This window comes from Triplophysa dalaica, chromosome 5, assembly GCF_015846415.1.
Source record: "Triplophysa dalaica isolate WHDGS20190420 chromosome 5, ASM1584641v1, whole genome shotgun sequence".
NCBI lineage: Eukaryota > Metazoa > Chordata > Actinopteri > Cypriniformes > Nemacheilidae > Triplophysa > Triplophysa dalaica.
In genome coordinates, this window is record NC_079546.1 from 28,206,899 (window position 1) to 28,220,065 (window position 13,167).

The window sequence follows — 13,167 nt, forward strand, 5'->3', positions numbered from 1 at the left end:
TACTGTCATTCTTCTTCAGATCATCTGTGCAGGAAGAGCGTGTGAGTTTTCATCATCATCATCATCATCATTCACATTCACCTGAAACAATCCAGAAAACAAACAGCAGAACTTCATCACTTTTATTGACTTTTATCTTCTCAGAAAACAGAAGAAGGACTCAGAACACTCATTCAGAAGACACAGTGATGTCAGCAGTTTGGGAATAAAATCCTCTTCATGAGTAACAGAGTAAATTACAGCGAGCTTTATTTGATCAGATTTCATACATATGTGTGTAATGCTTTTAAACGATACTTATTGTCACGCCTGTATTAAACTGATAGTTCACCCCAAAATGAAACATCTGTCACCATTTACTCACCTTCAAATTGTTCTAAACCTGTAAATTTTTTTCTTTTTTCTGTTGAACACAAAAGAAGATATTTTGAAAAATGTGTAAAAGTAAAAAGTTCAGGGTCACCATTGACTATAGTAGTATTTTGTTTGTTTACAGACATTCTTCCAAATTATTTCTTTGTGTTCAGCAGAACAAAATTATTTTTTAAAATATTGAACAAAATTGTAATTGTGGAACTATTACTTTAAATATGCTAACAGACAGTCTAACAGTTTGTGTAACTGTGTTTGTGTTGTTGTATTTGTGTAACTTAGCTGAATTGTGTGTTGATTTATGTCTGTTAAACCATCTTAAACGTGTTTTGATGTTGCATAATTGCTGAATAAAAAGTCTAATAATGATCTCTGTCAGGGACTCAGATGCTCTGTTAGCCACGCCCCCAGCACCAGACCTCAGTTGGCCACACTATTGATCACACGTACCTGTTCCACATTCACTCATCACCTGAACTACATATACTTCAGCTGTGGCACAATTTGAAAGTCCCCAAAAGTCCAGGAAGCAAACTGAACAGAGAAGGTCTGGCCTTATGTCTGTGTACTGTTCATATTAATTTTGTATTCACCAATAATTGTTATTATAAATACACATTATATATTATTACTATTATTAATATTTTTCATTATAATATATTAAATGATTATAAAATGATTATGCACAGTACACACAAACATTTATTCTGGATGCGATTAATCATTCGACAGGCCTAAAACACACATTAGTAGTGTACACACTGAACACAGTTCAGACATTATGCTTGACTGAGGTCTACACAACAACTGTGTGTCTAGAGTAGAGTCCACGGTGCACGCGGTCGTACGGTCACGGTACCTCACCAGCAGCTGATACAAAATATTTTCTAAATGTATCTCTAATGTTGAGAGCCTCTTCAGACGCGCGGTTGCACTTTGACCTCTGGAGCTCCTCTAAGCACACATTGCCAGCATTGTCAAAGTCAAAAGTGTCACCCTGACTGGCTTGTCCCATTACTTCATGGCGCAGGCAGTGGCATAAGATGCATGTTGCTTTGATGATGCTGTCTGCCAGGTCAGGGTTAACCTCCATTGGCCATTTGTAAACCCTGAATCTGAATGCCAAACTCATTTTCTGAGATCCGTCGTGCTCTTGACAGGCGGAGGTTGGAGATGCGCTTGTCTTCTTCAAGGCGCTTTCTAAAAACTTTTCCCTCCTCCACCTCATGAAATGACCTCTCTTCAGTAGGAATGGCACTCCTGAGCCAATCAGTTTTCTGGGATGAAATCAGTCCAGTCCTACATTTTTTTCTTCACCGGGTATACGTCACAATACAGAATAGAAAGACAATCGCTCCATCCTTTTCATGACGACTTTAAATTGCGGTTGATAATATATTTTTTAATAAAACTGAAGTTATTATTTTTGGCCCCAAGAAAAATCCTGTTTCTGAGATTCCCTCTTTGGCCGAACATTATGAATTGAAATTTGGTTTGAAAAACTGAAAAAGTCACGTTTGGCCCTTAGATGTGATAAAATCCCTCTTAGTCATGGCTTCTCAGCGCTTTTTTGCCTTATTATGCACACCAAATTTTATCTACTAAATAATAGTAAGAAAGTAAGTGATTTTGTGCACCGGATGATCAGAATGTGAACTTTAATCAAAATAAAAGACCTAAAACTCTACCTTTTTAAATGAGGCTCATGGCGTGAATATGTGTTTTTCTGTGTCTTTGGTGTGTTATAAATTGCCCATTTATGTTTTTGACACGTAAAACTGCATTCTATCCAAGCGCAAATGCTCCTGAACGAGTTGTGCTAAAAGACCTGAAATGGCACGTGTAATCACACACCCCACAAATCAACGTCAGTTCATGGGATGATTTGACTAAGACCACCCAAATGTTTTCCTTATTGTAGATTTGTCAACAAAAATGTTAGCATGTGCCAGAGATTTCTGTAAGTGTTTAGCTGACACTCTAGGATTCTTCTTCACCTCATTGAGCATTCTGCGCTGTGCTCTTGCAGTCATCTTTACAGGACGACCACGCCTAGGGAGTGTAGCAACAGTGCTGAACTTTCTCCATTTGTAGACAATCTGTCCTACCGTGGACACATGGACATGAAGGCTTTTAGATATACTTTTGTAGCCCTTTCCAGCTTTCTGCAAGTCAACAATTCTTGATCGTAGGTCTTCTGAGAGCTCTTTTGTGCGAGTCATGGTTCACATCAGACAACGCTTCTTCAGAACAGCAAACTCAAAACTGGTGTGTGTTTTTTATTGGACAGGCCAGCTTTAATCAACACATCCAATCTCATCACATTGATTGGACCCCAGGTTGGCGGACTCCTGGCTCCAATTAGCCCTTGGAGAAGTCATTAGCATAGGGTTTCACATACTTTTTCCACCCTGCACTATGAATGTTTACATGTTGTGTTCAATAAAAACATGAAAACGTATAATGTTTGTGCGGTATTAGTTTAAGCAGACTGTGTTTCTCTATTGTTGTGACTTAGATGAAGATCAGAACACATTTTATGACCAATTTATGTAGAAATCCAAGTAAGCCCAAAGGGTTCACATACTTTTTCTTTCATTGGTAGACTGATCGTGAACACCTCATTAAAATCACATCATTAATTGACGTTTCCTTCATCTGAGATCAAATTTAAAGACATAATTGTTAAAGACGAATGTTTCGTCATTCAAGTTTTGTTATGAACTTAGTTAGAACTGATAAAGAGGACATTTAGAGAAACGTTTGTGTGAGAGTTTAATGGGTGGAAATTAGACTTTGAAATTTGATGATTATGCACAGTAAGGAAAATATATTTAGCTTTTTATTTACAATGTGTATAATTTATTGCATTTCTGTCAATAGATCCTCCTTAAAACCCAGTATTGTTCCTTCATTTTAAATACTGTTTAAGACATAAACACACATCTGACGTTAACTTTGTATTAGTTTTTTTATATTTACGTTTTCAAGAAAATGATTTATTGTTTCTTACAACAAATGGCACTGATTTTAATAACAAACAAATAAAAAAAAATACACATGGCATTGTCCATCAACCTCTGTTGTAAAGTTTTTTTTATTTATTTTTATTTTGTTGTTGGCACAATTATATTGTGAACAAACATAAATTCAGACATTTGTCATTCAGATACTAAGGTGTACTCATTGTGTAAAGTCTCACACTGACCTGAGAACAGCAGCACATTAATGTTTTTTTTTTTCCATTGCTGATGGATTTATAGAAGCTGAATGATGAAAATAACACAGTGAATCATAACAAACACATGAAAATGAATAAAGTGACTCAAAATGAAGAACCACTTTTGAATTATATGATGAAAACACAAGTTTACCTGTGTGACCGGACCAGAGGGGAGGTTATTAGTTCAATCCTTCATAGAACCTCACGCTACTACGATTTCCCCACTGGAGGTCCTCCAAATAAATAGAGGACAATAAACAGAGGTGTGTGTTTTACACTTTATTTTCTCTGTGGTTTACACTATAGCTGTTCACCTTTTAGGTTCCACTATATTTCTCACAATAACATAACATACAAATAATCTTTTAAACAGTCACCACTTCACACACACCACACACTGACCCACTAGACAAACATGTCACGGCCGTCAACCTCAAGGTGTCACAAAGATTTTAAATATTGGATGAGGACAAAAAGAACTCAAGCATGAACCCCAGAAAAATAATAATAAACAAAAAACAAACAAACAACCACAAAGTGAAACACAAAAGAAAAAAAATATTCATAAATAAAAACCCTCCCAACAAGTTTTATCTAGGAACACCATGGAAGATGGACCACTTTAACACATCTGAAGAGTATCCCAACAAACACAGAACGTTCCCCTAACGTTCCCATATGGTTCCCATTTGGTTATTTTTTGGGAACCAAAAGAGAACCTTTAGAGAACGTTCCCTGCAAGTTATTTTTTGGTTTTATTTAAATAGCCTAAAAATAACCTAATGGGAACGTTCTCTACAGGTTCTCGTTTGGTTACATACAAATAACCTAAAAATAACCTAATGGGAACGTTCTATGTAGGTTCTCGTTTGGTTACATAAAAATAACCTAAAAATAACCTAACGGGAACGTTCTCTACAGGTTCTCGTATGGTTACATAAAAATAACCTAAAAATAACCTAAGGGGAACGTTAGGGGAACGTTCTGTGTTTGTTGGGATACTCTTCAGATGTGTTAAAGTGGTCCATCTTCCATGGTGTTCCTAGATAAAACTTGTTGGGAGGGTTTTATTTATGAATATTTTTTTCTTTTGTGTTTCACTTTGTGGTTGTTTGTTTGTTTTTTGTTTATTATTATTTTTCTGGGGTTCATGCTTGAGTTCTTTTGTCCTCATCCAATATTTAAAATCTTTGTGACACCTTGAGGTTGACGGCCGTGACATGTTTGTCTAGTGGGTCAGTGTGTGGTGTGTGTGAAGTGGTGACTGTTTAAAAGATTATTTGTATGTTATGTTATTGTGAGAAATATAGTGGAACCTAAAAGGTGAACAGCTATAGTGTAAACCACAGAGAAAATAAAGTGTAAAACACACACCTCTGTTTATTGTCCTCTATTTATTTGGAGGACCTCCAGTGGGGAAATCGTAGTAGCGTGAGGTTCTATGAAGGATTGAACTAATAACCTCCCCTCTGGTCCGGTCACACAGTAAACTTGTGTTTTCATCATATATTCAAAAGTGGTTCTCATTTTGAGTCACTTTATTCATTTTCATGTGTTTGTTATGATTCACTGTGTTATTTTCATCATTCAGCTTCTATAAATCCATCAGCAATGGAAAAAAAAAACATTAATGTGCTGCTGTTCTCAGGTCAGTGTGAGACTTTACACAATGAGTACACCTTAGTATCTGAATGACAAATGTCTGAATTTATGTTTGTTCACAATATAATTGTGCCAACAACAAAATAAAAATAAATAAAAAAACTTTACAACAGAGGTTGATGGACAATGCCATGTGTATTTTTTTTTATTTGTTTGTTATTAAAATCAGTGCCATTTGTTGTAAGAAACAATAAATCATTTTCTTGAAAACGTAAATATAAAAAAACTATACAAAGTTAACGTCAGATGTGTGTTTATGTCTTAAACAGTATTTAAAATGAAGGAACAATACTGGGTTTTAAGGAGGATCTATTGACAGAAATGCAATAAATATACACATTGTAAATAAAAAGCTAAATATATTTTCCTTACTGTGCATAATCATCAAATTTCAAAGTCTAATTTCCACCCATTAAACTCTCACACAAACGTTTCTCTAAATGTCCTCTTTATCAGTTCTAACTAAGTTCATAACAAAACTTGAATGACGAAACATTCGTCTTTAACAATTATGTCTTTAAATTTGATCTCAGATGAAGGAAACGTCAATTAATGATGTGATTTTAATGAGGTGTTCACGATCAGTCTACCAATGAAAGAAAAAGTATGTGAACCCTTTGGGCTTACTTGGATTTCTACATAAATTGGTCATAAAATGTGTTCTGATCTTCATCTAAGTCACAACAATAGAGAAACACAGTCTGCTTAAACTAATACCGCACAAACATTATACGTTTTCATGTTTTTATTGAACACAACATGTAAACATTCATAGTGCAGGGTGGAAAAAGTATGTGAAACCCTATGCTAATGACTTCTCCAAGGGCTAATTGGAGCCAGGAGTCCGCCAACCTGGGGTCCAATCAATGTGATGAGATTGGATGTGTTGATTAAAGCTGGCCTGTCCAATAAAAAACACACACCAGTTTTGAGTTTGCTGTTCTGAAGAAGCGTTGTCTGATGTGAACCATGACTCGCACAAAAAGAGCTCTCAGAAGACCTACGATCAAGAATTGTTGACTTGCAGAAAGCTGGAAAGGGCTACAAAAGTATATCTAAAAGCCTTCATGTCCATGTGTCCACGGTAGGACAGATTGTCTACAAATGGAGAAGTTCAGCACTGTTGCTACACTCCCTAGGCGTGGTCGTCCTGTAAAGATGACTGCAAGAGCACAGCGCAGAATGCTCAATGAGGTGAAGAAGAATCCTAGAGTGTCAGCTAAACACTTACAGAAATCTCTGGCACATGCTAACATTTTTGTTGACAAATCTACAATAAGGAAAACATTTGGTGGTCTTAGTCAAATCATCCCATGAACTGACGTTGATTTGTGGGGTGTGTGATTACACGTGCCATTTCAGGTCTTTTAGCACAACTCGTTCAGGAGCATTTGCGCTTGGATAGAATGCAGTTTTACGTGTCAAAAACATAAATGGGCAATTTATAACACACCAAAGACACAGAAAAACACATATTCACGCCATGAGCCTCATTTAAAAAGTAGAGTTTTAGGTCTTTTATTTGATTAAAGTTCACATTCTGATCATCCGGTGCACAAAATCACTTACTTTCTTACTATTATTTAGTAGATAAAATTTGGTGTGCATAATAAGGCAAAAAAGCGCTGAGAAGCCATGACTAAGAGGGATTTTATCACATCTAAGGGCCAAACGTGACTTTTTCAGTTTTTCAAACCAAATTTCAATTCATAATGTTCGGCCAAAGAGGGAATCTCAGAAACAGGATTTTTCTTGGGGCCAAAAATAATAACTTCAGTTTATTAAAAAATATATTATCAACCGCAATTTAAAGTCGTCATGAAAAGGATGGAGCGATTGTCTTTCTATTCTGTATTGTGACGTATACCCGGTGAAGAAAAAAATGTAGGACTGGACTGATTTCATCCCAGAAAACTGATTGGCTCAGGAGTGCCATTCCTACTGAAGAGAGGTCATTTCATGAGGTGGAGGAGGGAAAAGTTTTTAGAAAGCGCCTTGAAGAAGACAAGCGCATCTCCAACCTCCGCCTGTCAAGAGCACGACGGATCTCAGAAAATGAGTTTGGCATTCAGATTCAGGGTTTACAAATGGCCAATGGAGGTTAACCCTGACCTGGCAGACAGCATCATCAAAGCAACATGCATCTTATGCCACTGCCTGCGCCATGAAGTAATGGGACAAGCCAGTCAGGGTGACACTTTTGACTTTGACAATGCTGGCAATGTGTGCTTAGAGGAGCTCCAGAGGTCAAAGTGCAACCGCGCGTCTGAAGAGGCTCTCAACATTAGAGATACATTTAGAAAATATTTTGTATCAGCTGCTGGTGAGGTACCGTGACCGTACGACCGCGTGCACCGTGGACTCTACTCTAGACACACAGTTGTTGTGTAGACCTCAGTCAAGCATAATGTCTGAACTGTGTTCAGTGTGTACACTACTAATGTGTGTTTTAGGCCTGTCGAATGATTAATCGCATCCAGAATAAATGTTTGTGTGTACTGTGCATAATCATTTTATAATCATTTAATATATTATAATGAAAAATATTAATAATAGTAATAATATATAATGTGTATTTATAATAACAATTATTGGTGAATACAAAATTAATATGAACAGTACACAGACATAAGGCCAGACCTTCTCTGTTCAGTTTGCTTCCTGGACTTTTGGGGACTTTCAAATTGTGCCACAGCTGAAGTATATGTAGTTCAGGTGATGAGTGAATGTGGAACAGGTACGTGTGATCAATAGTGTGGCCAACTGAGGTCTGGTGCTGGGGGCGTGGCTAACAGAGCATCTGAGTCCCTGACAGAGATCAGTATTAGACTTTTTATTCAGCAATTATGCAACATCAAAACACGTTTAAGATGGTTTAACAGACATAAATCAACACACAATTCAGCTAAGTTACACAAATACAACAACACAAACACAGTTACACAAACTGTTAGACTGTCTGTTAGCATATTTAAAGTAATAGTTCCACAATTACAATTTTGTTCAATATTTTAAAAAATATTTTGTTCTGCTGAACACAAAGAAATAATTTGGAAGAATGTCTGTAAACAAACAAAATACTACTATAGTCAATGGTGACCCTGAACTTTTTACTTTTACACATTTTTCAAAATATCTTCTTTTGTGTTCAACAGAAAAAAGAAAAAAATTTACAGGTTTAGAACAATTTGAAGGTGAGTAAATGGTGACAGATGTTTCATTTTGGGGTGAACTATCAGTTTAATACAGGCGTGACAATAAGTATCGTTTAAAAGCATTACACACATATGTATGAAATCTGATCAAATAAAGCTCGCTGTAATTTACTCTGTTACTCATGAAGAGGATTTTATTCCCAAACTGCTGACATCACTGTGTCTTCTGAATGAGTGTTCTGAGTCCTTCTTCTGTTTTCTGAGAAGATAAAAGTCAATAAAAGTGATGAAGTTCTGCTGTTTGTTTTCTGGATTGTTTCAGGTGAATGTGAATGATGATGATGATGATGATGAAAACTCACACGCTCTTCCTGCACAGATGATCTGAAGAAGAATGACAGTAGGAGCAGCAAACACTGACACCTCAACAATCACTAGAATCACTAGAAGACACAAGAACACCATTAAATCCATCAAACTCTCAAACACTACACATGAGAAACAAACACAAGATGAGTTCAGTGAGAGTTTCACTCATGTACTTATGTAACAGGACACATGGATCACAATCAACACTTCATACCTCTTATTATTATTGATGTTGTAGATGATGCTGTTAAAAACAAAGTTTAGTTAAGATGAGTCATAATGTGCACACACACACACAAACAAAAACACACAGACGGTGGTGATGTACCTTGTTGTTGTGTAGTTTCTGGTGCGTTAAGAGTTGAGAATCTCTCAGGGTTTGTGGTGGTCACTAGAATCTTGTTTGAATCTGTAGAAGATGATGAATGTTCAGAGACATCATACTGTAGAACATCACAATCATATTTCATGTTTATGTCATTTCTTCATCATCAGTACAGAGTTTAATGACTGAAGTCACTTTGAGTTCAGGACACTCCTGTCAGAGTGATGTCTTACCTGTAAATCTGACAGTATATGTGACTGAGGTCTTGATGTCATTCTTGTGTTTGAGCACACATCTCAACTCTGTGTTGTCGTCTTCATTCACGAGTGTTGTAGTCAGAGAGATGATACAGAGTTTATCTGATCTAATCTGATATCTGGAGTCTGTCTGTAGATCAACATCAGTCTGATTCATCCACACCAGCTGAATCCATAATAACTGAACATATAATAACAGTCAAATGTAAACAGCCGACAGGAGAGAGTGACAGATGTGTTTGCTCTTATCTCAGTCTGTGATGATGATGATGATGATGATGAAGACACTGAAACACAAATCACACAACACACTCTCAGTACTCATGAGTTTCAGTGAAAACACAAGAGATAAAGAGAACTGTGATCTGAAGTTAAACATGTGTTCAAATCAATGAAGAGAAACACTGACCATGAAGAACATGTAGAAAAACACGTGAATCAGGTCCATGTAGACATCCATTCACATATTGTCTGCAGATGTAAAGTCCATCATCATGTTGTGTTGTTTTATAGATGTTGAGAGAGCAGTCAGATGTCAGACTCAGTCTCTCAGATCTCTCTGTGTTATTCTTATTTATTCCTCCAGTAAACACTTCTACTGTAGATGATCTTGTATAATTATAGTAGATCCATGTAGTTGAGGAACATTGATGAAGAGCATCATTACACGACAGAGACACACTTTCACCAGAACTGATGAACACATCTTGTGCTTCACTCACACCTGAAACAGCAGATGACATCATTCATATTAATACATCACAATATATTCAAACAGTTCAATATTTATCTCTTAATAACATATTGATTTGTATTATTTTTACATCACATAATTTTCTGTCACAAAATTTGACAGAAGATAATCTGATCTAGTTGTCTAATCTATCATTGACTCTTGACATCAGACTTTTGAATGTGAGAATAAAGCCACGTTAACAATGCCACCAAAATCAGATTTTTTTGCTCAAATGTGACCCAGATCTGTTTACAGCATGACAGTGTGAAGAGGACAAACCAGATGGAATCCGATCATTTTTAATCTGATCTGATCCACTTCCATATGTGGTCCTTAATCAGATACAAGTCTGATGTTTCACATCTTCAATGCGACCTCAGTCTAAACGGTCATATCAGAATTCATGCGACGTTTGCGTCACTGTAGATCGACTTGCGTCTTAATTCTGCACTAATTTAAAGCCTCACGCGCTATTGTTGACGAAAGTGCACTTTACAGCTCGGTTGCCAAACATTAAGCATCACATTATAAACATAAGCCCTTCCAATGTCTACCGCACGTGAGCCGCACGATGCGATGCAACAAATAACTATAGAATTCGTTATAATAAGAAATTATTGCAACGTACAAACCGCTATAAGCACAGTCTGAGAGAGGACTGCTCCAGGAATGCTCTAAAATCGCACCGTGAGAAAATCCACTCAGCACCACTTTAAATCAAAAACACTCGCTGACTTGACCTTTGCTTAATTCTGTATGAAAGTGTGCTGCCTGTTACATGTTTTTGTTGTTTTGCGCATGCGATTCAATTTATAACCATCACCAGTTCACACTGGAATCTGATATACGCCACATTTAAAAAATACTGAGAACAACCAAACAAAAAAATCTGATTTTTAGCAAAAAAATCGGAATTGAGCATTAAGGCTTGAAGTGTGAACGTGGCTTAAGACACATGAACTCTATAATAAATGTGACATGAGATGAAACTGAACATGTTTGTCAGAATGTCAGTGAGAGTAATGAAATGAAATCTGATGAAATAAATGTGTTGTATAGTTTACCTGTGAATAGTGAAGAGAGAAGGATCAGTCCCAGCAGACATATATCACTCTTCTCAGTCATGTTGTGTTTCTCTTACTGAGTCTCTTCTCATCATCTACTTATATTTCTTCATGAGAACATTTGTAACTCTTCCTGTGTTTCTCATTTCCTCTTTTCTCATCGACTGAGTCATGACACTATTATAGACTAGAACACATTCTGTAGTGTAGTCCTGTTACTATATGTTACTTCTGTTGTCTTAAAATAATTGGACACAGTGCTCAGTTATGACTTTTGTTGTCAGAGACTTTAACAGGACTAACATGATGAAGGTTTTCTACAGATTCATTCAACACAAGACTTTTCTGCTCGAGCAGAGCAGACGCACAGCCTTCATTAAAGCTGATCACACCTCCGTTCTTCTGTCTCCACACACACACAAATGCAGAACATGAGTGAGGTCATCTTCACACTTCTTCCAAACCAGAGATCGGCAGATTACCCATGATGCAGTGGGGACACACATTAATGAACACATTAACTTTGTCCACTGCAGTGGTAAAGAGTTTTTTTTTTTTTTACAGTTAAATGACAATGAAAACATCAACAAGTTAAATATCTCATATATTCATAATTATGCAAAATTCTTCAGTTATGCTTTAATTATGAAGGTATAACACTGGAAAATAATAAGTAGTAGGCATTTTTTAACACGTTCACATAAACGAGATTAAGTAAAAACATGAAGGATTTACTTTGTACATATAACATTACAGATTTAGCCTAACTACCAACACTGACATCTCTGTGGGAATACTTGACAAAACATACTTTATATAAAATCGACGACACAACTAGTCCACTGATAATATCATCATGAAAAAAACATGGATGTGGAATGAATGTGGAACGGTTTACACTCAATCCCAGACTACATATGAAAAATGTATTAAAATCCCTGTGACATGGTCATTCTTCCTCTCTGTCTGATGACAGAACAGATTAAATGTGGTTTGACTCTAGCAACACCTCCTCTGCAGTGAAACTGCCAACAGAAAACAAAAGCTGTTCTCTAACCATCTCTCTGTCTGACGTGCTCAGATCACTCAGGTTAGTCAACACATATAAAGCACCAGATCCTGAGAGTAATACAATATAGAGTATAGAGTAATACAAAGAGGCTATAGAGTAATACAAGAGGCTATAGAGGCTATAGAGTAATACAAAGAGTGTTTAGTTTCATCATAATTGTTACAATCGAGCTCCTGAGGCGTGAAGTGGGCGGAACTAAAGCAAAATCACACAATACATCATCACATTATCTTTGGATAACTCATGATTCTTGGTTTGTGCTATTTACATTATACACTTACCCAACAATTGCCAACAAAACATAGACATTTGACGCAGTTTCACTTACTGTCTGCGGTCCATGACTTCTTTTAGCGCTGAGACTGCTCCATATATCAGTTTCAAACAATCTGAAAATCCAGGGTCGCCTACTTTATAAAACATCCGTCACGGAAACAGCGTGCTCTATCTCTCACCCTCGTTCTGGTTGATGTGTGCGCTTGTGCTGTTCTGGCAGAACTGTGTATCCTTTGTTACAAATGACACTAAAACACAACGGGTTTATATATCGGAGCCAAGGTTTTTGGGCAGTGGATTAGCCAATGAGAATGTGTTATGCTGGTTGGAGATTGACCAATGATGTGTCAGAGTATTATCTGGCTCTTTAGGCAAACTTTTGCTACATGAATATGCAATCAACATGTTTGTACTCGCTTGCATTTTTGAGAAACTAATCTACAGTCTCTGAAAATATGTAAATTAACCTACATAAAAAAACAAGACTTTTGAGTATTTAATGTTGTGGACTAGAAAATTTGTTATAAAATATGTAAAAACCATTCAGCTCGCTAATTCACATAAAACAATAGGATTTCACTTTTGTAAAACACGTTTTGTTGTGAAAAGGCCTTAGGTGTGGTCGTGTCGATCGCATGAATATTGATGTGTTTTAC

At 36.5% G+C, this 13,167-nt stretch overlaps 1 pseudogene; it reads right to left on the reverse strand.

Moving 5' to 3' along the window:
* Window positions 1–9,041: 9,041 nt before the first annotated feature.
* On the reverse strand, window positions 9,042–11,295 carry LOC130420476 (uncharacterized; annotated as a pseudogene).
* Window positions 11,296–13,167: the final 1,872 nt, after the last annotated feature.